The 22,261-nt window shown below is 37.3% G+C and overlaps 1 pseudogene; it reads right to left on the minus strand.

Annotated features, from left to right (window-relative positions):
• Window positions 1-21,249, minus strand: part of LOC129410153 (protein bicaudal D homolog 2-like) — a 166,858-nt pseudogene extending 145,609 nt beyond the window's left edge.
• Between the last annotated feature and the right edge of the window lie 1,012 nt (window positions 21,250-22,261).

A 22,261-nucleotide genomic window follows, 5' to 3' on the forward strand; every position in this document is an offset into this window, starting at 1 on the left:
ACTATGAGGTTTTGAATAATTGGCAAGAGATTATAAAGTCGGCTCAAGTAAGACAGTGTTTCCCAACCAGGGGTAAAGGGGCCCCTCATATTAACATGAAAAGCATTTGAATATACATTTTACTTTGAAGGACATCAATATAACAAAAATATATATATATAGAAAATGTAATGGTATTAATCAATAATATATTAGTAAATGAATTCACCATTTGAGTTTTTGACAGTAAGGGTTTGGAACACTGAAGTAAAAGCTGGTGATGGCTAGTTCTCTTGCCCCACAACAAGAAGGTTACAGGATAGACTGCCAGGTGGGTTTGGGTTTCCACCAGGCGCTCCAGTTCCACCCATCAACTTACCGTATTTTCCAAACTATTGAGCGCACCTGAATATAAGCCACATCAACAAAATTTGAACTAATTTAAAAATTGTACATATATCAGCCGCACCTGAATATAAGCCAGAGGTGTCCATGCCTTCAAGAACGTTTTCAAGTTCAGGCCGTCTGCTTTTATTGTCTCTGAAAGCTTTTGTCATCTTTCTACACTGAGTCAGTTCATCACACTGCCCTCGCCAAAATCTCACCATCGACTCATTGATGCCGAGCTCATGTGCAGCAGCTCTGTTTCCTCCTTCGACAGCCACATCAATTGCCGTTAACTTAAAAGCTGCATCATCTGCATTTTTTTGTGTGTTTTCCATGAAGAGGGTGTGTGTATGATGCGCAAAAAACCCCAATCAAACAGCATCTTCCTCAATGCATCACCCCCGTCTCCCTCCACGCTCTACAGCACATGACTCCTGCAAGAGCCTCTGTCCTGTCTGTATCATGTCAGTGTCTTGGAGGATTTCAGCAGATTTCAGGCTCTCTCTGGGGTGCACTGACAATATCACTAGCTAGTGTAGCAACTTTATGTTAACCCAAGATCCTTGTATTACCTGCACAGACAGTGGCGTTTTCTGCACTCAGGCTGCGTGCATCCGCTGTGTTGCCAAACCATAGAGCGTATATATGAATGGACAATGTGCCAAACAAAGAATCCGTCCATATATTAACCACATCAATTTATTAGCCGCAGGGTTCAAAATGTGAGAAAAAAGTAGCAGCTTATAGTCTGGAATTTACGGTAAATTAAAATCAAAATAAATATAGGCTTCTCCAAGTCTAGTTCACAATTTTCTGGTGATGGTTCCCTGGGCACTGCACTCTTTTTTTTCTCACTGCAGCTGACAGGTCGTCCCAGTGTCATCAAATGTAGGGGACACATTTCCTACAGGGAAAGAATGACTGGCTAATGTGCCAATGGTTTTGCTGCAGAACTAGACTCATGGAGAGATATGATGCTAAACAGTGGTGGAACGTGATAAAGTAAAAGTATTGTACTTATGTTTAAAAAAAATTATATCTGTACTTTGTGTAAGTACATTTTAAATTTGTTTCTTTTTACTTTGACTTCTACTTTTGAGAGCAGGTTATCTACTTTCTACTCCGCTACATTTTTTAACAGGCCTGAAAAGTAAACATATTTTATTTTTATTTGTGTTTGAGACCTGCTGGAAAGCCTGAGGGTTTACTTTCATTTCACATTCATAGTCTGAGCAAACAAAACTATACAAATAAAAACATTAAAAAAATAAAAAGATTCAACTGTATCAGCACATATCTTTAAGTAAAGCAATACATCTGAAGCTTTATATGACCTCATAATCTGTACAAAATACTTTTACGTAAGTAGATTTTTCATGTGATACTTTTACTTTTACTGGAGTATTTCTCTTGCTCACTCATTCAAAAGTTTTAGAACTCAGCCTTGTGTTCGCAAATGGTCCTGAGTATTCACAAATGATCTGTTTTAAATTTTCCCCAAATACTTGCATAAAAGATCTGCCCAGACGTCCATAAACCATCATCAGACATCTGAGCATTTCTGCGCTTAAACTGAATTACGAATGCAGCTCTCTATTATTAAAGCAAGCTTTCCTATACATTATTTTAAGTTAAAAAGTTAGAAAGGAATGTGAAATACTGATGCCAAAGTGCTGCAAAGCTTTTAAAAATCCAATTAAAGTCACAATAATGCATAATATTTCCACGTCAAATTGCAGGAAGGAGAAGGAGTGAGAGAAGGAGTGCGAGAGGTGATGAACAAAGTACATTTGACATCTGGCAAGAGTGAGGAAATACACTCTTTTTGTTTGAATTTATTCTGTAACTTTTTCTTATTAAGGTTGTCATTTCGATTTAATCTTTACAAGAACGCTTTTGTTCTCCATTGCCTATTCATTGATGCTAGCACATTTCATTTTACATGGCAGTTCTTTCAACTGACTTGGATGTTTGTATAAAAATCAGTGAGTAAGGTACAACGGGCAAAGTGAAGCGTGGTGAAGTATAATAGCTTTTGTGTTTGGTGAAGAAATGGTACAGCTGACTTTAACTGTTAAGAAATGTCAGGTTTGAGAAAATAGAAGTTGCATTTATGGCCCTATAAAGAGGAAGCCATTTAATGTGACACAACATGGGGCTATTTGCTGTTTCTCTGACTGTCAGTGCTACGGTAGCTCTGAAGGTCAAGACACATCAACGTGCCACAAGGCAAAGCGTCTTAACAATGAGTTTTGAAAAAAGCTAACATTTCTGGTTTACATAAAGGTTTCAGGGTGTGGATGGATAAAATAAACGTCACAATAAAAATTTAAAAAAAGATATATAAAGTGATGTAAGCTTATACTGACATCTAGAAAGAGTATATTAACATCAGAATTAGTTATTCTCAGCTAACTTTTTGAAGGTGCACTGTGTAACATTTCTAGAGGGTCCATCATCTGCCTCTCTCCATGGAGATGTTGCCTGGAATGTTCCACAGTATAGCATTATACTTATTCATCTCTACAGAAACAGCAGGTGATGCCATAGGGCCAATTTACATGTCAGATCTGTGGAGAGGAGAGCCCACTAAGACTGCAAGTCAATAAAAACCCATGCTATTAAATGCAAGATGGATACGTTAACTGCCAGATTAGAACAGTCCAGACAAAGCAGCAAACTCTCCATGGACACAAGCAGATGACAGACTGTCCACCAGAAAAGTTACAGAGTGCACCTTTAAAATAATAAAAATATGTGAAAACTGCCTACATGTAGTATATTGCAATTTAGTGGGCTGTATGGATGAAGTGTCATGTATTACATAGCTCCAGTGGTGTAAAGTAACAAAGTGAAAGAAGTACTCTGTACATACTTAAGGATAAATCACAGGTATTTGTACTTTACTTGTTGATGCTTTTTAATTTTACTTTACATTACTTTACATCTGAGAAGAGCTATCTGTTCTCTTTACTCCACAACATTTTTTAACTGGACTGAAAATAAAAGTATTTTTTTATTATTGTCTGAAACCTGACAAAATGGCTGGGGGGGTTTATCTATCACATTTGTAGTTTCAGCAAACAAACATATACAAATAAAAACAGCTTGGAAAAAAAAAACATCAATTTCATCAACATTTGAAGCCTTATAACATCTTAAAATATCTGTAAAATACTTCATTTTTAACTTAAACACTTTTACTTAAGTAGATTTTCTCATGCGATACTTTTACTTTTACTTGAGCATTGTTGTAGCTCTGATATCTGTACTTAGAAAATACTTTTTAAATGTTACTTTGTTAAGTAACAAAATTGAGTACGTCTTCCAACACTGCATAGCTCGGAATATTAACATACATATATGCATACATTTTTGTTCTTTTGTTAGTTATAAAATTAACCTAAATATCCAAAACATGCTGGGTGTTAATTCCGTGGTGTTAATTAGAGCAACTGTTTGAACTTGTGTGGAGTTTAAATGTGCTTGAATTACCAAACTTTTTATTTTACACTGAATCTGTTTGCTGTCTGTAAAGCTAGTTCTTGATTCTTACACTTTTTTGCAAAACAAGATGAGTTCTGATCAATTATTTTCCTTTTAACCTCACTATTCTGCATCTTCAGAAATATCATAAGCTCAAACTGCTTTCTTAGAGAAAAAAAAGAAAAGGGCTAGCTTTAGAACATTGCATTAACGTCTGGCCTTACTTGAAAAACCCTTAAATGTACTTTGCACCAGATCAACCTTTCAGGTATTTGTAATTCCAGTCAACACCTCCAAGCAGTCGAAGTGAAAGGTCAGGCTAAAACTAATTATTTGTGTGACACAGAGGTAACTTGTAACAGCTACTTTAATCCTGCATGAACCTGATCCAAATGGTTTGTATGATCACAAACAAAAATTTGAGATTTAATCAGGACAAGGATATAGCTTTTAGAGTTTGTGTTACTTTTTATAAGTTATGTGACTATATTGAAAGTCTTAATTGCATAACATTTCAGCCAGTAATAACAATACTGTGTATTGTTTGAGTGTAGCAATAAAATAATAAAGTCTGTGTAATCCTTCAGTTGTCCAGGGAGGTCGAAGGGAAAGAAAAGTAACTGCTTTATCAAAAACTAAGAAAACAATAGGTCTAATGAGGGTATACTAGGTGTTAAGTGACTAAGGCTACGTTCAGACTGCAGGGCTTAATGCTCAATTAAAATTTTTTTGTTAAATCCGATTTTTTTGGGAGGTCATTCATATTTCTGATTAAATGCGACTTGTATGTGAAATCCAGTGTGAACATTAAACAGCCTGAAAGTGTCCCCAATGCGCACTGGAAGACACGATGACGTCAACCACAGCGAGCGTGCTCTGTGTTTATGGAAGTTATCCAAACATGGATACGAGTATTGAGCACCTGGCGATTTTAAAGTTCCTCTTGTACTGGAGATAGAACATGTACAACTTACTTGTTTTAAGGAGGAGATTGAGAAGGACGAGGTTTTTGGCCGTGGCGTTTTGTGGGACAGCGGCAGCAACGTCTATTGAAAGGAACGTGTGGATGCGCAGACGTAGCCAAGAGTGGTGAGTGGTGATGTGCTTCGCTTCAGTGACATGGAGTTCATTAACAATTTTCGCCTACTTCAGTGCAGAATAGTGACGTTTATGACTTGTTGATAACATGTAGGTCGGATGAATGCGCTTTGGCCATTCAGACTGAAGTCGCATATCAAAAGATTGGATATGTATCAGTTTCAGGACCACATATCCAAGTGGCCTGGGTCGCATTTGAAAAAATCGGATCTGTGTCGTTCAGACTGTCATTAAAAGATCAGATACAGGTCACATAGAGGCCAAAAGATCGGATTTGGGTCACTTCAGGCTGCAGTCTGAACGTAGCCTTATTAGGGGCATGGACAATTATGCAAAATATGACTCAGGTGACAGTTCACACCTTAAGATAGATCAATAGATTTATCTAAGAGGTAAACAACCAGGGTGTGTTGGTTTCAGATTAGTCGGCTCCTCCCTTCAAACAGATATAAGGCAATGACCCAACAGAACCGTGTCCAAACTGAAGAAGCTACTTGCATGAGGCTACTTTGAGTTCTGTCACATGCACAAATGTTTTAATTTTCCTTTTGCTATATACCTGTCATTAAAAATGTGCTTTTATTTTGATGTATTTTTGATTGAAATCTTAAATAGACATGATTTTGTCCTTGAAACAAATGCGGTGAATGTGTAGATAACAAAAGGAGCACTACTGTTTCAGAGACAAAGAATTTAGGTGTAACTTTTGCATTGTGTAACTTTTCTGGTGGAGGGCCCATCAAATTCTTTTCTTCATGGAGATGTTATTGCTTTGTCTGGAATGTTTCACAGTTAAACCTTTCTATTTTCATGGAAACCAGACTAATTTACAGGTCAAATCTGTGGAAAGACAACCCTGTTCACAATCAGAATGCCTGTTTTTCTAGGTATTTTTGAGCTCTAAAACCACCTGTAATTCGGTAAATGTAAGGTAGATCTGTCATATCCATAGCAACAAGCAAATGACAACAGACACCCAACCAAAAAGTTACATAGGCAACCTTTAAACATGTGTGAATGAAACAAAAACTCCAGAAACAGTTTTGGAGATGCCATCAACCTGCTATAGCTAAACGCTCAAAGTCAGTTAAGCATGTCTTCTTTCTGTGTTAGCTCTACATTTTCTTCTAGCAATTCTATCAAATGCCACAGTTATAAAATCCATCCCGTTAATGAAACCAAATAGGTCACCGCCACTTTACAGCTTTGTTTCCATTATCCCTGTGAATGTGATGCTGCTTTCATATCCGGCATTCTTCACTGAAGCGAGGCCTTTGCCATTGGAAGTCGTTTAGGCTGTAATTTAGCACAATTTTTCCAAAGTACTGCCGTAAATTCTGACACTGGGAATTCTTCCGTGTTGTAACCTTCTCTCTCTTAGGTTTCTCCATCGATTTTCCGTCTGCACTTAAAGCTCCCAGGATAAATGTGCTATGGATCTGGCCATAAATGACTCGATATAAGTGACAGGGAACACAATGGGAAGTGTCTTTTGTGCAGATGCGCGATGATTCACAGACTTGCTCCAAATAAATGTGTTCATGGAGACTTCTAACGGCAGAAGCAGAGGTTTTCGACTTTGCACTGGCCATAATGTGCACCAGAAAGAGAGAAAGATAGAATAAGCACTTGAAATGGAGACTGCAAATGGACAAAAGTTGGAAGAGTCAACGCTTATGTAACATTTAAAGTTGCGCCTCATGAATTCACAAATGCAGCTAAAATAAAAGGGCCATGAACTATGGCAGTGATAAAGTGCACATATTAGACGTGACTGTGGCTTTTAAAGGTCCTGTATTACACAAAATTGACTCTTGTGAGATTTTAGCCGTGTTAGAATCAAACACATACCTGGCATTGTGTTTTGTTTCATTCTCACTTTTTATTGTTTAGTCTGTCTACATCTCCACAGCCCAAATGCTCTGTTCCACCTTGTGATGTCGTGAAGAGGTAGTTTTCAAGTTAACAGCTACCTTTTAGTTCTGCAGAGACTGGCAATTCCAGGGCTCATTGAATGATTCTAGTGAATGTGTATGAAGTTTAAAACCACAGTGGAGCACTTTCTGTATTGCCATATGACATCACACTGTAATGCCATTTCAGGTTTTGTAAATTGAGAATGTTTATGTAGGGAAAACAAAAGTAAATGGAATGAAGTCCTGGCTTTATATACATAGTTTTTGTCAAAATAAAAAAATAAAATAAATAAAACTCAGTAGTAAATATCATAATTCCATGTTAAATTATATAATGATTTAGAATTATATTTTAAAATGGTTCAAAGGTTTATTGCTTCTCTGCACTTTGTTAAAACCACCAAATGAAGAGAAATATGGCTCAGTTGGAACTAACTGCCATTTAACAGTGAAGATTGTAACTGCTCCAAACACTGACACAGGTAACACTGACATCACATCTTATGCCATCATCAAGAGCTTATGAAACACAAGTTACCTTTTTACAAGTGAGATATTATTGACTCCATAAAGAATACATTTTCTAATAAACTATATTAAACAGTATAGTTATTTTGTAATCCTGTGGGACTTCCAGATTTTCAAATACAGACTTACAGAATGGTGATAGCGAACCAGACCTAGTGGTGGTGGATAAGCAACAGAGCAGAGCCGTGGTGGTGGACATCACAATACCAAGTGATGGCAATATCAGGAAAAAGGAACATGAGAAACTAGAGAACTACCCCAAAACTGGATGAGAGGCTACAGCAGATACCGGGAAACATCAGACATCTCAGTCCAGAAAAATGCAGTACTAGGAACAGCAAAGATATTGCACAGAACTCTCAAGCTCACAGGCCTTTGGTATATTTTTGTGTAATGAAGCACAAAAAAAAAAAGCACACAAAAATGTGAAGGTAGAGTAGCTGTGTATTTTAGCACTTTTAATACAAAAGCGTTGAGTGAAGTGTTTTGAAATATTGTTGTCAATATGAAACTGACAGATCCTTGTAGTTAAGGCCGTGTATGCACTGAAATGATCTGAATGACTACCTGGACAATGTATGGACACTTTCTGGTTTAAATTAGAAGATTACTTTAAAATTTTTCTGGCAGAGCATCCACTACCTTCTTGTCGTCATGGTGATGTTATTGCTTTGCCTGGAATGTTCCATGGTATGACATTAAATATACCCATGTAGCATTCATTGTTTACAGGTGTTCCTCTTGTTCAAAAATACAATAATTCCTTTTTTGAATAGGAGTGACTCTCCACAGATCTGAACTGTAATGTTGCGTAGTGCTGTAAACTGCTCGTCTCCCTTATAACCCCTAATAACATTTCTGTCTACATCTCCAAAGCTGAAAATGCTCTGTTCCACCTTGCGATGTCACGAAGTGGCTGTTTTCATGTTAACAGCTACCTTTAGTTCAGTAGAGATTAGCAAATCCCGGGCTCATCCAAATGATTCTAGTGGAAGTGTATGAACTTCAAAAACACATTGGAGTACTTCCTGTGTCATCAGGTATGTATGCAATGCAATAACATTCCCATGGAGACAAGCAGGTGGCAGACCATCCACAAAAAATGTTACGCCGTGAACTTTTAATGTGTTGAAACAAAAATAGGTGAGTTTTTTGTTGTCGTTTTTTTCAAACAGTACGGTTAAAGTTATTACATTTTGCATAATCCAGATGTCTCTTTTAATTACATAATGTCCATTAGAAGTGGTTGCTCATATTGCTTCACTAACAAGCCAAACATTGTCTAATTCACCTGAGCATTACCATATTTGTTGCTGAAAGTCTATTTGAGAGCAGAGTCCGGTGTGGATAGAATCAGCACCTGCTCTGATTGGGCCCCTATCTCTTTAATTGGTGTTTGTGTTAGCTTTTTGAGAGGGGCTGCTAATTGCACTGAGATTGAAACAGGTTTTCTTATCTAAATTGCTTTGCTCTCTGGAAAAAATGTATTATCTGAAGTAGCTGAAAATATTTGTACATACTAGAAATAGGAAATTACTTTTTTGAAGGTGTTTAGTTCATGTAAAATGGTGCAGGCTTACCAATGTTAAGATTTCATTTAGTCAGTGTTGTTTACTTATTTGTACATCAGTGTGTAATTTTCATGTTTTTGGTTGAGAGGTCACTTTCTATTACCCTGTGTAGTGAGATGAATTCCTGCAATATTTTTGAATTCACAAACTCACGAAAATTACTCGAGGCACAGCTCTTGTGTCTGCACTTGGGTTTGAACCACTGACTGACCAATCAGGGCAGCATACAAGACTGAACCAGCAGGTCAGGACTGCTCCATGCAAGATTTGCCTGTGAATTCAGGATTTTTGTAATTAGTCATGGGACAATATAGAAATGTTGTGTTTGATGATTATCATGCCAAAAATAAATTCTTACATTAGCTGACAGTTAAAATGTGATGGCATTTTGGAATTTAGGTTAGGCTATTTTAGGGTACGCTTATAAACATCTAACTACCTGCTAATTAGCATAGTTATAGATGGTTAATTTGTCAGTCATTAGTATTTATTTATCCCTTATTAATGTCTAATTCCCCATAAGCTTATACTGCTCTTAGTGAGACATTTACAAACACTTTCCTATTAATACACTCCTTATTACTGTTTAATAGTTTCATACTAGGCTACTTTTCTCCATGAATTATGATTCTAATAAACTTTTTGGTAATAAGCATGTTGGTAAGGACTTGTAACACAAGAAATGCAGTTTTTACTTATTTGCACTTAATAAATTTAGCTTAATCTTATGTTATAAAACACTCTCTGTTAGGTGTTACTAGAGTCCAACTAACCATGATTTAAGCTCTAAATATCTTCCCCATTCAAAAGTGATGTTTTGATCATAGGTAATAAATGATGAGTTTGACACAAATTAAAATGAATATGGTCCCTATTCTAGAGTCTTCACACACTGATCAAAATATCTCTTTAGAATGGGGAAGATATTCAGAGCTTAATGACTTAATTCATGGCTAGTTGGACTCTAGTAACACCTAATAGAGAGTGTTTTATTACATAAGAGTAATTTACATTAAAAACTGCATTTCTTGTACTACTAGTACTTAATAACATGTTTATTACCAAAAGCTTATTAGAATCATAATTCATGGAGAAGAATGGCTTAGTATTATACTAATAAGCAGCAATAAGGAGTGTATTAACAGTAAAGTGTTTGTAAATGTCTCACTAATAGCAGAAAAAGCTTATAGAGAATTAAGACATTAATAAGGTCAGAATAAATACTAATTAATGACAAATTAACCATCTACAGTTATGCTAATTAGCAGGTAGTGAGATGTTAATAAGTGTATCCTAAAATAAAGTGTTACTGTATTTTATTATTTCAATACTACTAAAGGGTCTATACTTGATTTCATGTCTTAAGTCTGGAACAAGTTTTATTTAAAGCAGTGCCTGGAACAGTATTATGCTGTTCTATGATTTTAGTAGTAATATTACTTTATTTAGTCTAGTTAATTTTATCGTTTGTTTGTTTTTGTTTGTTTGTTTTTTCAGTTTCAGCAGCTTTTACCATATACTGCATGATGTAAAGAGCATTTATCTTGACAAGTATCAATTAAAATTAGGTACAGGCTCAGGTACAAGTAAATTCTATGTTTAAAGTTTTCATATTATGTAAAATTAACTCTTGTAAGCTTTAAGCCAGGGTAGAACATTGCTACCCCATACCCAGAGCTGTATTTTGCTTCATTCACACATGTTTGAGTAATCATTTTATTAGTCTGTCTCCTTTCCACAAGGCTCAAAATGCTCTGTTCCAACTTGTGATGTCATATTGTGCTAGTTTCCAAATTAACAGCTACTGTTTACCTTTAGTTCATAGAGACTGGAAATTCCAGGGCTCAAATTAACCGACTCTAGTGAAGGTGTATGAAGCACTTCCTGTATTACCACATGACATCACAAGGTGGAACAGAGTGTTTTCAGTTTGGGAGCAAAGCCTAAATATGCACGGTTTGTGTTAAACATGTGCAAATGAAAGAAAACACAACTCTGGGAATGTTTTTGCTGAGGAAAAGGCAATAAATCCGATCAGAAAAGAGCATAATATGGGCCCTTTAAAGAACTATTATACATTTGTACTTTTTTGACAACAACAGCAATCCCGAGGAAAACATTATGCATACGCTTTTTCTGCATTTGGTGTTAAAATGCCATTTGGTGATTGTAACGATTACACAAAGTACACAAAGAACAATCATTTCTAACCCTTTTTAGTGCGATAAAGGATGTGAGTGTTTACTGTCCCAGCCCTTAGCTGTAATAACAAAAATCCCATATGGACGATGATGTGCGTAGTCCACGTCTGTTGCTCAAAGTTCCACTGTATAAAACTGTAAATCTTGTAATAAAATGCTAGGGGCTTAATTATAATTTTATTACAATGCTGAAATGTGGCCATCAATTTGACATGGATGGCTGGTGGATTTATGATGGTGACTATTTCCGCTGTACCAAAAACATGTTTCTTTCTGTCCCAAATTGCTTCTGCTGACATTAAAGGCACTCAGCATTTGTTCACATTGAATTTGTCAGCACTTTCTCCATGTGGCATTTCAGCACATTTGCGCTCGTCCGCCATGAACAGCTGGTCATTGTAGTTTTTTTCTTGATTTTTTGCAAATGCTCCACAAGAAAAGAAAAAAAAAGAAATAATATGGTGGGTGTTTGAATCTGAAGACAGTCTGTAAAGTTTCTGTCTTCACTGTGGAACTGACATAAATAAATGCAAATACTCATGAAAGGCGTATAGGAAAAGGAACACTAGGTTTATAGTTGTGACATATTTACTACACAGTACACACTACTTCACACACCTCAGAGACAATAACTTCATAACTGCTTACCACCAATGTGTCACCCACTTCACCAAGTGCTCCAGAAACTTTCTGGAGCTGAATGTTAATATGACCAAGGGACTACTCATCTACACCCACTCACACACCCTAGCACCTACCATCATACACAACAAAACACTAGAATGTGTCAGGCACTTCAACTCACGGACTCACACTTGACAATAAACTTACCTTTAGACATTACGTCACTGATATCCATAAACATTATCAACAAAGACTCCACATCCTCCACTTTGTCACCTCAAATCTTCTGTTAATGTTATACACCAGCATCACCCAGCCCATCCTTCTCCACTGCTCCTCCTGCTACGTCAACATGCTCTCCATCATCAGCACACATAAACTCACCAAGGTCACACACACAGCTTCCAAAATGATCAGTCTGCCCATCACGGACTTCTCCCATCTCAACAACAAAGCCGTCACTTGCATGGCCCGGACAGTCAGCAGAGACTCAGAGCACCCTCTCTACAGACACTTGTGTTTACTGCCCTCAGGCCGCACATACAGGACTCTGAGGTGGAAGCTTCAGTAAAAGCTTTATCCCTCCTGCCATCACTGCTCTCAACAGTCTCTAAACTGGATCCTCATCAGCATGTGTGTGTTTTTGTCCTCTGTCCATTTGTCTTTATTGTTTGTATCTATGTTTGACAGTGTCTATGGTATACGTTTTCCCCTTGGGGACGATAAAGGTCCATCTATCTATCTACAAACTAGATAGGAAAGCACTTTAGTCACACTGAGCCCTTTTCACAAACTGAGGTTCAATAAAGCCTGGGCTTAACAGTTAACTCAGGGTTAATCTCCCCAGAGACAGACAACTCACAGTTATCTGTTTCACAAAGCAGGTTTAGAACAGAGTTATAAACTCAGAGATGATAAAGCTTGAGTTTAGCAGAGGACACAAGACTTTATCACTGCAACCCAGAAAAAAAGCATTCACCATGACAGCGGTAAACAAAAGGAGGCTTCCATCTTAGAGGAACAGGAAGTCGTGATTGTGGACCAGGCTTAGGACAAATCAGTCAGGTTTAATATAGGCCTAAATGAGATGGGGAGGAGCACATTGTTTTTATTTATTTAAGAAGAAAGAGTGCTTTTTAATGAACATTTAGACAAATATAAATATTAACTATTAAACTCAGGCTTTATTTAGCCTTGGGTTAATTTCCACCTGCAGACCCTGGCTGAATGGTGTTATTAAAAAATAAAACACAAATACACTTTATTTACAGAGACTATGTAGAGACAGGACAGGCAAACAAGGACAAGAACAATGATTCCAGTCCGTGTGAGTACAGACATTTAAGAACAACATGTTAAATAAGAAAGAGAGTGACACATATTTAGAATCCTGTTCCACTCGATTGCACCTACCCCATTATTTTAGGATGTTATCCCCACAAACGCAATAATGTCCACAAACACCAAGAGCTAATATGCTAAAAGTGCAAGCAATATATTGGCCTTTCTCTAATAAAAACACAAAAAGAAAACATGATTAAAAAACACAAATTGCTGTATAAACTTGGCAGCATGATCTAGTATCAATTTGAATCTATTAAATGTATTCCCCTGGTCTTTCAAGGTATTTGGCATTCTGTTTTAAATTAAAATCATCGTTTAGAGCAAAACCTGTGCACAGACAACAGAAAGAAGACTCTAAAGTTTTAGCATAATACTTTCATCACTACTTATATAGGTATGTTTTTTTCATCTGCCTGCTCCGTCACACAAGCTAAAGGTTTGTGGTTTGTTGACTGTAATGACAGCGATGTCTGCACATAAATGTATGCTTTCAGACTAAGGACAACAAAACATCCTGTTATTCTGTTGTATCACAGACAACAAAGAGATCTATGAGGAAGATAAATTAAGAGGAGCTCCGTCTGGCATGTGCTGTGTCTGACAAAGAACCAAACTTGAACCAGGAGCAAAGGGTTTCTTGTACTTTGACACATTCAAGTTAAAGGCTCACAAACACATCTCTTAGAAGAATCTCCCAGTCTTGTATATTATGCACTATAATATGAAAAGGCTGAAAATACATAATACAAAATACATACCTTCTTTTACCTGAAATAAGTAAGTTTGGATTGTTGTTGACTCAGGATACTTTCCCAGATCCAGAGATTGTAAAGTTTTTTCAGTGTGTTATTTTGGCTGGCGAAGTAACTCAGTTAGAGGTGCTGGGCCAACATATTTCTGTTCAACCTATTAGTAACCCAGTGGAGATTTTTAAGATGCTATTTTCCTAAGTCAGCACTCCTTTACTGGCCAATGCATCTCTAAAGGACTTTTACCAAGTGACAAAAATAGTGTATATCTTCCAATCCTTTGGACACACTGATTTAAATTTCCACAGTATGGTATTAAATTAATTTAATTCTTGCATTTATTCAACTACAGGTGTTATTTATTGCTCAAAAATGTCTTCAGAATTCTACATTCTTACTCTCCACAAATCCAACCTTTAATTTGGCTAGCAAGTCTGCATGGAGATCCTTAACTTTATGGTAATACTGTGAAACATTCAAGGCACATCTCCATGGAGATAAGCAGGTGATGGACCCTCGCCCGGACAAGTTATACAGTGCAGCTTTAAGCAAGAATCCCATTCATTTAAATTGAGATTTTGAAAAAAGATGAATTTTCAAAAATATGAAATAAAGTAGGCTGAGTTGTGTAAAATGTTCATGTGCACCAACAAGTCAACAATGCATCAATTCTCTGGAAGACTTTAAAGTGGCTTTGTAGTTTGTATAGAATTTACTGTCAAAATCAGGAAGCCCCATGCAAATTAATACAAAAATACAAAAGTTTGCCTGACCAGCCAGTCACTTCTACATTCTGCTCAAATCTATAACAGAATGTGTGAAATTGGACCATAGAGCGTGAAAAACCTCCGTCCAAACATGAGACGATCCAACCACAGCTGCTGATTTGAAGCATGTGTCTCTCAAATGCAGAAGACATCGCCTCTCGAAAATTCTCCCAGCATGATACCAGAGATAAGTAATAGTTTGGTGCTTTGATTGTTGATTCGGAGAAAATCCATGCGGTTTCTCAGTCCTTTATGTTTGTTTTCCTCCTTTTTACATATAAGCAACCATGTTCATTTTTGACGTGAATGGAGCAAGCATCTCACTGATTGGTCATTCACGCCTTCAGAAATCAGGGAGACGGAATAGTCTTTGTAAAGTTTTCTCAAAACATGTGGTTCTGGCTTGCCAAGTAATTATTATGCTGCACTAACCATCCGTTAATGCCATGGGACTGACAGGAGGTTGTAATTAAAATGTTCCATACTACCTGACTACAATTTTAATAATAAATTTGTCTGTGGTAATGTAATTGTAGATGGCACAGTATTGTACAGTTAAATTTCATAGTATATAGAAGTTATTATTTCTTTTTCTTTTCTTTCTTTTTTTTTTTTTATGTTGGTATTACTGTGTATAGTGGAGTAGCTCTCAAAGAAAACCCAACCTACATTTGGAGAACATATAAACCCCACACAGAAAGCTTTTCTGAAAGTCAAAGCAGGGACCATGCTGGCATAAGGACAGCGCAGTAATGTTAAGTCACTTTTATGTAATATAGGTTGCATTACATTTGCATCCTTGACATATTGCAATACCCATCTACTATAATATCCACACGCATATGACTGATTTATACAAGAACCTGTCTTTTCTTTCATCACCGCTGTCAGCCAATTTAGTTATTTTCAGTCACCTCATACAGAATATCACACTTTATATACATCTGCAAAGTTTCCCGGTGTGGTTAGCAATGTTAGCCGCTCATTAAAACCTGAATTAGCATGTCAAAGCTTCGCACCGCTGCAAATATCGTGCCTTGAGGCCATCCTTGACAAGCTCTCCTCTCCCATTCACACGGGCGACGGATGTAGAGCTAATAATACTGCGTGGTCGGCTGTCTACGGGAGCCTGGCAGGGACACTTGGCTGCAGCTCTTCAGTCTGTCTGGCCGTTGTAAATGTGACACGCTGTCACAGATAGGCAGACGGCGCTTTTGTGTTCGATTAATTGGATTTGCAGTCTGGGACAAGGACAGAGGAGTGCTAATAGTAGTAACATGCAGGTTTGCAGGCCCTGTGGAATGTAATGGATATCAGAATAATAATCATCTCTGTGACACTTGGATAAAGAGTCCAGCTATTTTGTATGAGAACTACATTTTACAGATTGGAAGATAATATTTGCTCAAAAAATAAAATGTTGACCCAAAATTATTGTAGGCTATTATGGTCTTTGCCCATTTATCTTGTGTGGATTAAAGAACACGCAGAGTCTGGCCATAATTTTGCAGTTTTTGTACCTGTGATGCTATAATCCTGTAGTCAGGCTGGTGCCACCTAGTGCCTCCGCTCAATTTCTTTTCTCTCCAGCAACTAGGTCAGGAATTGGAATACACTAGATGGCTTGCAAGATCCCCAGAAGTTGTAGACTGCGCACTGGCCAATCAGAGAAGAGCTGTGAAGTCATGACGTCAAACTCAAGTGCCAGTATTGGTCCCTTTTGTGGTACAGCCCAAGAGTAAACAAAGCAGTCAAGATGGATGTAGATGAAGCCATACATTCTGTGTTGGCAACGATAATGATGATGTTGAACAATAATGATAATGTTGAACAAAGATAATGTTTGATGAATTTTATCAAGGGGAAAGATGTTATTGCCCGTCTTCCTATGGGATTTGGGAAAAGCTTAATATACCAGTTTGCCCTGTTAGCGGCACATTACATACATCACGACCAAATAGCAGCGATTGGTTAAATAAAAGTACCCGCCTATCATCGAGCAAACAAATCCCAATGCTGTGAGGTCAGACGGTTTCCACAAAGTGAAACTGGCTGATGAATCAGGCTAATGATCCTGTGAAAATTCAAACCACATATTCTCTGAGGTTCAGAGGCAAAGATGTTTAACAGAGGATTACTGAAAAGAGTGTGAAAGAACTGTAATACAACTCCACGTATTGGATAACGGGACAATGTTATAACATGGTTAAAAGTTATAAAATAATGAAAAAAAAATAGTACGTGTTGCTTAAAATCAAATCATTTGGATTTTACTGATCTATTTAAAATGTGTCTGTTTCAAATTAAATATTTCAAATGGAAAATGAGTGTCATTAGATTTATTTAGGGTTAGAGTTGATGTAACTCATTACATATTTATGCACAAGTTTATACTTTGTGCACATCTGTACTGTTTTTGGTCATTTTTTTCTTTTTTAACTTTCAAAGAGTTTTTTCCACATTGAGATGGCATTTGATATGCAAATAATTTTGCTCCACTGCAAGAAAGTTTCTGGGAGATTCCTCAGTTAGAAGTTAGTTTTAGTTAATTCTTTATTACAAGACCCTTTGCCTGTGCTTCCAGCATCTTATAAAACAACATCTTATAAACTGTTAGCGAGTCCTCAAGCTAGGTACTCAAAAATGTTGCTTGAAATCCAGACATAGTCAGCATTTAGTGCTAGAGCAATTAAAAATATTATTCACATGACATTAAATACTGACCCAGTTAACCTGTACTGTTACTCTCTAATATTACAACCAACTGGGAACATTTGGAAAGTTGCAAATTAACAACAACACTCAAGACACATCGCTTGTCCTCCCAGGGCGTCCATCTTGTTATCCTAGTTTTCCTGCTAGCTCCTCTCTGTCTCCAGTCAATCAATAGCCCTGCCTAGCCAAAGAGTATTTACACTCCATTAATGAGGCGGCTGGGGAGAGGGAAGGCCTGATGGGAGCTCATGGGACTGTCCGTTTGAAGGTGGACCGCACCAGTGACAGTGCTACAAAACGCACTTGTAAGAAAACACGTGTTACAGAGGTGACTGAGGAGAGTTTTTGCCCGCTACAGTTTTCTCATTACACACAGCTCACAGAAGGCAGGCTATTATGCAGAGCTGACCTTCTGCAGTGACCTCAACTTAGAGACGCCACCAGAGTTTGTGCTACACTCAGCTAATGGTGTAATGTATGCTGTGTTGTTTAGTACGGACTAGGGAGTCATTCTTAATTCTGCTTTGGGCAGTGGTGGACCAATTTGAAAGTACAGATACAGGGGCAAAAAAAAAAGTATTTAACTCTCACCAACAGTAGCAATACAGTGATTTTAATGATTTAACGCTCAAATCATATGAACAGTACTTTCTACTCCACTACATTTTTAACTGGACTGATAAGTGATTTGAGATTGGTCTTCATTTGGGCATGTCCTAATTTAGACTCTGCTTGAGTTAAGCCCTGGATTAGACTTGTTTAGCTGTGTTTTACTTCTGAATCGCATATTTTATAGTTACAGACAAGTTATGGTAAATTCTACCAAACAATTTGATTAAAGAAAATTATGACCAGCCAAATGTTGAGTTTCTGATTTAAAAGAAATGTGTCACTGGTGTTATTTGAATGTAAAACAGTCTTTCTTGTACATTTTACATCCTTGAGAATGTATCTGTAGGATAATTATGGCATACATTTTATTAAAACAAGAAAATATAACAGGAGCTACTCAAGACAGAAAAGTTTAGGAATTGAAATTGGACGAAAAAACAGAGCAATTTTCCATGTAGTCTAGTTTGACAAGTGATAATCCACTTTTCCAGTGTGTATAAAGTGAACACCTGCATTCTAAAGGCTGTACCGGGTGCAACCACAGCTGTTTTACAAACTGACAACCACATGAGTAACATCAGAGCCTCGTTAAAAACATTGCCATACGTAGCATAATTTTGCATTTTTTTACTGATGTAGCCAATAGGGTCAAAATTTGCATAAACGCTTCGAACTATGTAATTAACATTTCTTTCATAAAGGTGGACTAATAGCACTAAAATATATCAGGCCACAGTGGCTTGATAATTGCATTTTATTTTTGTTTCATGAAGTACCACAAATATCTAAATGAGTGTACTTTGTTAGTAATATTGACACACTCACTTAATACACTCTGTCAAATTTAGCAAACATACATTCCAGTCAATTGTTTTTTCAATCAAAGATGCATGTTTTTATTTTGTGTTATTAAAAGGATCAGGTATAATGTTTGCATTTTGTACCCGACTTTGTGTGCACCTATTCTCTCCTGGAAGTGTCTATATGCTTTATTGGAGCATAGCTTGCTCCTGACAAACACAGATATGAATTTGTTGGTCAGTTTTTATTAAAAAACAAAACTCCTTTTGAGGGCAATAAAAATAGAGTGCAGTCCCTTTTATTGGAAATGCATGCACAGTCTGGCTCTATAGCCTTCTATTCAAATCAGAAGACAGTCTTTTATTGATATACTGGACCCTTCACTGCTTATGAGTCACCGGCTTGTCTATAAGATCAGAAAGCGTATTATTCCAGATTCACCTTCCTTGGGACACCTTTATGTTCCATACAGTGTAATTTGAGTTTTTGCAAAGAACCTTTTAAACACAACACTTTGTTTTTGTGTGCTCATAGTTCATTGCCCACCCAGCAGGAATAAGACAAGTGCCTTTGAATAGAAGCACCAGTGGAGTACATGGCATACAGTACAGGCGATGAGCTGATTCCCTATTGATTTAGATACCCCCTGTGATGGAGCTCAGCTAGCAGCAGGGGGTATTAAAGAAAGCATAGCCCGTAACACAAAAGGAGGTTCAAAGCTGTTTGATGCAGCTTTGAGCCATGTATCGAATCTGGGAGAACTATGTCATTGGATAACAAACTGGGTTGGGCTGGTTTCCTGGTGGGTGTTGCACTATTTTCTAAACACATTTAAGTTGATTTTCAAGTTGAATTAAGTCAGTTTGGGGCATTTCAGCACTCACTTATCATGTTCACCACAGTGGCTTTAATCTAATAGAGCCAATCCAATAGGTTGCATCCAAGTGACATATCAACATTCTCAAATACCTAGTTTAAAGAGAAGGGAGGGAAGGTCAGAATTACAGTTTGTGTTTAATTTCTGGGTTAATACAAATTGTTAGTATAAAGAAACAAAAGAAAAAATTATGTTTTCACAACAGCTTCAGAATGGGGTGCCATTATAAAGATATAAGATTAGTATGGCAATTTTGTGGAGCTAATACTGTACAAATAACATTTGTGGATCATATGTTTGGATTTGGTTTTTTTTCTTTTCTTTCAACAACAACAGATATGGTCAGCTGAGAGATACCTCTATTTGTAAGACAGGGGAACAGATCAAACTGATTCCTGAAGAAACAGGAGGAATTCTCTTTTCTTCCCCAGACTGGCAGATGATGGTAGATTTAAAGAAGCAGTTGAAATTCCCAGTGCACATCTCGAGAACCTCACTGCACCTGAATGTCATTGTTTTATCTGAGGCTACCAAACCTTGACTGAATTGGCAGTACCCTGAGAAAATAGAATAGAGGAGGCATTTGAGAAGAAGGCTCTGCATTACCAGGAGTTGGTGGAAGAGTGCTGGGCACATTGCCCAACAGTGGAGGTGGGCTACAAGGGCTTCACTGGGTGCTCTCTGTACAGAGCTGCTACTTGGCTTGGCATTAGTGGGCCATTGAAAAAGACAGCCCTGAGAGCTTCAACAGAAGCAGCAGAATGAGCCTCGAGATGGCTCTGGATAAAAAGGGACTGTCCGTGGACAACAGCTGCTAAGACTCACGTCAGGGCCCGATCAACCCTAGCTGGGTCACCTTGGCAACGGTGTCAGATGTATAAGAATCCAGGATACACCACTGATGTAGCATCCCAGCATAGCCTTATGGGCTTGACACAATGAGGCAACATTGTTCCTTCTCCATTTAATTCAATGGGGCTTGTGCAACAATAAGAAAATCGTAATCCTCCCTCTTTGCCCCCGTGGATGTCAACTTTGCACCTGACAAGCTGACATGAGAAGTGTATAGCCCAATCCAAAATCACCCCCAATGTGTTGAGACCATAAGAAAGTATATTATATATATATATATATATATATATATATATATATATATATATATATATATATATATATATATATATATATATATATATATATATATATATATATATATATATATATATACACATCAACATAATTATTGATACCTTAATCACCAAAGCATTAGTTCATGGCGATTTTCCAGTCCTTTTTAACATGTGACTAAGTATCAGCCCGTTGAAGCTGTCCGTCGTGTTTGATGGCTGTCATTTACGTGCTCAATAATTCAAGATCCTCTGCTGTTGAAGTCACGCATGGCACGTCTCTTTTGTCTCCTCACACCAGCATCCATCAAAGTCTCTTTTGTACCAATCACTCTCACCGCCTCCACTGTCCAGCCATTTCCTCCTGAGGTGTGAACGCATGTCTCACACTTGTTAGAGGCGCCGCTGTTGGAGAGACAGGTCCCAGCAATAGCCACTGACCCACGAGTGCCAAAACTATGGGCCATGATGTCTCCCCAAGTCCCAGAATACTTTAAGGGCAAAACATGTGTTATTAAAAAAATATTGGGTTTGGATGGTGTCTCATGAGGTGATAGAAGTTGTTGAATATAACGTCTGTACTTGCCAGATACAAATGTGCTATGAAATGGAAGTCATGGATAACATGCACTTCAGAACTTCTATGAAAACAAAATCTGTGATAATGTAATAAGAGAGTTCCAGTTAGTTGCATACCCCACCCACTGTCCAAAAATGAGTAGTTCAAGCCATGCTGCCTTCCTATAATTTGTTACAGGTCTAAAATATGACTTGCAGTGGTCCAACGTTATTCTTCACTTCTCTAATGAATTCTTAGCATCTGAATAAGTTAATAAGTGCATTTCAAAACATTCAGAGGTCAGAAGGGAGTTATGCCATTAAAGCAAGGCTAAAAACAACTAGCATGCAAACAACACACTGATCCACTGCAATAACAATGCTTTACAATTAGATACAGAAAGCACACTGGGATCTCATTTTGACCCTAAGAGCTGCTATAATGCATTTTACTGTAACATAGATTGTGGGGGTCAAAGATATTTTTTTTAATTATTATTATATTACACTATTTTCTGATCTGTGTTATAATGTTGTTTCCTCATGAAAGACATAGCTGGAGTTGTGTTTTGTTTTGTGTTTTTCATTCACATGTTTAACACACAAACCCTGCATATTTAGGCTTCTTCTCTCAAACAGAAAACACACATTGTGATATCATGTGGTAATACTAATCTAAAAGTAAAAGATAGGCCTAGTTGTTAACTTGAGAACTACATGTACTACATACACAAACATTTTGAGGTTTGGAGATGTAGACAAAGTAATAATCCAGGATTGCTCAAATGTGTGAATGAAACAAAACACAGTTTTATTTTTGATGAGGTAACAACATTCTAACATATCTAAAAGCCTCACGAGAGTTGGTTTTGTGAAATGTTGGACCTTTAAACTTTCAGTTATGCAATGCAAGAAAAATTA

The sequence above is a fragment of the Boleophthalmus pectinirostris genome, unplaced genomic scaffold (genome assembly GCF_026225935.1).
Source record: "Boleophthalmus pectinirostris isolate CB_2022bp ecotype Guang Dong unplaced genomic scaffold, ASM2622593v1 HiC_scaffold_21, whole genome shotgun sequence".
Taxonomy (NCBI): domain Eukaryota; kingdom Metazoa; phylum Chordata; class Actinopteri; order Gobiiformes; family Gobiidae; genus Boleophthalmus; species Boleophthalmus pectinirostris.